Here is a 4,456-nt window from a genome sequence, read left to right as displayed (position 1 = left end):
GGTAATGAAGTATGATTTTGAAGTTTATGTAATACTTTTCTTGCAAAGTTTGACAAATCAATTGGGAAAAGAGTTGTTACCATGATTCCTGAAATATTTAATAGGTATGTTTTACTTTTGGAAAAAAATATAATCTGTTTTTTATTCTTTAAAATTGTTATATCATGAACTGGTGCAAATACATTTTACTATAACTTGCTATAACAGTACTTCTTACATTGCAAGAGAGTTAGTACACATTTGCCCTATCTATTGTTATCTTACAAGGTTGTTTTTAATTCTCCTTTTGTTAAGTATCAAATCTGCATGTTTTCTTCTTCATAAAATTTGTTTATTTCTAAATGTATGTATTTAATGTTCGAGTTGCGAGCGCTGCCTAAAAAACCATATATCTCTACTGTCATGTCGAAATCGCGATCGACTTATGCCGTTAAATAATAACTTCTTGAAGTACATTATATACAAAAATTAGGTCCAGATTCTTTGTATATATACATATATTCTTTTCAACTCAGTTATGAATTTCTGCCATTTTGCTTTTCACAGCTTTGCACGTGTTGGAAAAAAATTCATATCTCACTACTGTCATGTCGAAAACACGATCCGCTCGTGCCCCAAAAAAAAGGACTTCTGGAACTACATTATATGCAAAAGTTAGGTCCATATTCTTTGTATATTTCTACAGATATGCTTTTGAATTCAATTATAATTTGAATAAACAATTTCACAATTTATGGCTGAAATGTGATACAGGGGGGACAAATTGTCAAGTATACTGCTTTGTTGGCTTGTGGGAACTATCACGGAGCTGTTGGTTTCGCAAAAGCAAAAGATCCAGCTATTCCCATTGCCTTCAAAAGGTACAGGGGTCTATTTATTATTTGACCATTCCATTTAAAGGCGTGTTTTCATTTTGATCAATGCCTTGGACTGGATGATTGGTCTTTCACCAACTCTGCTAAAACAAGACTTTTGTTTTTAAAATGAATTGTGCAGGCAGATAAGAAATGCTTTCAGAACCTACATTATGTCGAGCGGCATGAGGATCATACAATTTTGCATACAGTTCAAACAAGCTACAAAAAGACCAAGGTGTCAAATATCTGGAGTGTGAATTTTAGTCATTCTTTTGTTAAGCTTTTGTTTGCTCATACGCATAACAAATGCATCGTGACTTTCTCTTTATGCCTACTTAAAAAAAGAGGACTCTTAGTTTTCTGTTCATAAAGGGTAAAGTTTCTCTATTTTTCATTGTTTGACTCTTTAGTCTTGAACCTTTGCTTACTTGCACCTCAATGCAGGTATAGTTGTGGCCTGCTCCTACTCAAACAGGGATGAAAGCAAGTACAACCGTCCAAACAATTTTGCATTTAGCCGGGTTCAGGAATGTAAAATCAAAGGTATTGTATGATACTTCTTATCAAGCAGGTCACATAATGTTGAAATTTGGTGTTTATTCTGTGCCCATCATTGTAACATCATACTCCGGCAGGTTGTTGGTTCAAGGAATCTACATAATACAGTTAATTTTCTTTTCAAAGCTATAAATGCGGTAAGTCAAGTGTTCTGCTGGCCAGGAGCGGTTCTGGACAATTACAACAGGTATATATGTAGGCTTTTGTAGTTAATGGTTTGCCTAAAATGTAGACCATGTCAGTCCTTTATATGCTGCATTTAAGTTGAGCATGCATCCTTCATGAATACTCAGCTTTCTCTTTTGTAATGTATGTTTCTGCAGTTAATTGAGAGAAACATATACCTTTGAATGACTGGCATTAACGATATGTAAAAGAGAGCGAACACTTATCGTGAAGTGAACTGAAATGTGCGAGATTGAGATGCAATTATGGACGATGTGTATATGAACTGGAAGTGAATTTCAGAATATCTACTTTAGCTTTTGGCTTATCACAGTTACCCAAGCAAAGGGCATTCAGTAGTTCAAAGTATTCAAGTTCTGAAGCCTGTTTGATTAGTTTGGGCTTAAAAGCATGTGCTCAACTTCTGTAACTGCTGTAAAAATTTTGCTCAAGAGTTTGCTAAGCTCGCCATGTTGCTTAAATTAAATTTGCTTCTGTTCCCGAAGTTTAGAGTCTGTTTCCTTGCTTTAGCTGACGCATGAAGAGGTTCGTGCCTTGTGAATTTCACTAGCTTTAACTCTGTTTCCCAACAGGATTAGCAATCTAATAGTGTTTGTTTATTTCAGATGCCAAGTGGGGAAATGTAGTTAGAAAAATTAAGTTCTATGCATAAATATTGGTGGTCCATAGCATAGAAGTTCATATATTTGTTTTTTGATTTAATTCTTTTGAATGTGATTGCTAAATTTAGTCTACAATAAAGACCTGTTTCTACTATATCATTTTTTTCCTTTGAAATAATCCGTGCATCGCGCGGGTACGTATACTAGTAGAAAGAAAGGAAAAGGTGTGTAAAAGCACTTCTTTGTCTTACATAGTTCGAATATTTTTGAGAATATTTTGGAGGGAAATTGAAATTTGACTATACTATTAATAGTAAAAATTTGGCACTTGAGCACTTCAATTGGGCTTTGGGCCAATTAAGTAGCCCGAAATTAATATTTTAGTCACATATTATTTTATTAATTAATTAAAAATGTTTTTTAATTAAATTTTAGAAAAACATTTTTAATAGTTTCTTTAAAATACAAAATGGTGACTATTGGTTTTAAAAGATGACTGTTGGAAAAGGTTGAGTCTGTTAATTCTAACAGACACCTAAAAGGGTTTATAAATACCCTATTCCTCTTCAAAACGAAAATCATCAGAAAAACAACAGTTTTCCATCTTCTTCTCTTCTACTATCTACAATTCACAAAGTTTGTTCTAGTGGAAATTCGAGTTCATTGTTGATAATCGAATTTTAGAGGCTTGTTAGAATCCTGGAAGAATTCTGCCATAATCCATGTAGCAACGATATTGGGGTCGTTATAGTTGGTATCATAGCCCAAGGTTCATTGGTGTTATGAGTCATAAGCATGTTTAGTAGAGTCTCGTTGATCGGTACAGAGACGTCTGTACTTATCTTCGGGAGGCTATTGAACATTTAGGAAAAGTTTCACTCCTTTGTTTCCTTATCGTACGAATTTGTCGACTACGGAATTCTAAATCTCTATCTTTCTATTCTCTCACAGATGGTGATGACATGCACAGTTGGATCTGATGATCAGACACCCGCCCCCTGCTAGAGCCGCGAGAGGTTGGGTCCGAGGCCGAGGTCGGCCACGTGGTGCAGCCAGAGCACCTGCCTGAGCTGCTACTGAGGAGCCACCAGTAGTTCCAGTTGGAGAGCAGGCACTTGTGAGGCATGTTACTACCACTGCATTTTAGGAGACTTTGGCCTAGTTTTTTAGCATGTTTGGCACTCTAGCTCAGGCGAGGTTTATTCTACTTGCTCCTCCCACATCTCAGGCCGGGGGAGGAGCACAGACTCCTACAGTCCGTACCCAGAGCAGCGCGTCCAGGTTGACCAAGTCCTAGAGGTCATACTAGTGCAGCCAGTTGCCCCAGTTCAGCCCGAGGTTAGGGCAGCAGCTTCTGAGGGGGAGTAGCTTAGGCTCGAGAGGTAAAAGAAGTACCACCCTCCTACTTTTAGTGTTCTGGCTTCAAAGGATGCATAGGGTTTTCTTGAGGAGTTACACCGTATTCTCCGTATGATGGGTATTGTGGAGTAGAGTGGGGTTGCTTTCACTGTGTCCCAGCTTAAGGGAGGGTCTTATCAATGGTGGCGAGCATATGAGTTGGGTAGCCCGGCCGAGGCAGCTTCACTCACCTATGCTCAGTTCTCAAATATGTTCATGAGGGAGTTTGTTTCCACTGTCAGAGAGCGAGTTCGTCGATTTATCGATAGGCTCAGCCCTGGTATTAGATTCAGCATGGATCTAGAGTTGGAGACTGGCATCCCATATCAGCAGGCTGTGGAGATCGCTCAGATATTGGTGGGTATATGGGCCAGGGAGAGAGAGGAGAGAGAGGCCAAGATGCCTCGAGATTCTGGCACATATAATGGTGCATGTGCCCCAGTTGCAGATTGTCATGGTAGAGGCTATGTGAGCCATTCAACACTTCTAGCTTCTAGCCGTATTTCGTCTACTCCCAGGCCTCAAGTTGCCCATTACGCACTGCCATTATCTAGTGCACCTCCTACACGGGGTGCTTTCAACGGTCACTCCAGCCGATCAAGCCCGAGCCAATTCCAGCAGCCATATCCTCTAAGGGCTTATTTTGAGTGTGGTGACACTCGTCATATAGTGAGGGACTGCCCAGACTCAAGAGGGGTGCACCTCCATAGACTACTCAGGCCTAGGGGTGTTCATAACAACATGAAAAACCGAACAAAACCGAAAACCAAACCAAACCGACCAAAAAAATAGATACTTTTTGGTTTGGTTTTGGTTTTGAATTTTTTTAAAACCGATTAAATTTGGTTTGGTTTT

This window comes from Nicotiana attenuata, unplaced genomic scaffold, assembly GCF_001879085.1.
Source record: "Nicotiana attenuata strain UT unplaced genomic scaffold, NIATTr2, whole genome shotgun sequence".
NCBI classification, from domain to species: domain Eukaryota; kingdom Viridiplantae; phylum Streptophyta; class Magnoliopsida; order Solanales; family Solanaceae; genus Nicotiana; species Nicotiana attenuata.
The sequence above is the reverse complement of the archived record's forward strand: the minus strand, read 5'-3'. Positions refer to the sequence as shown.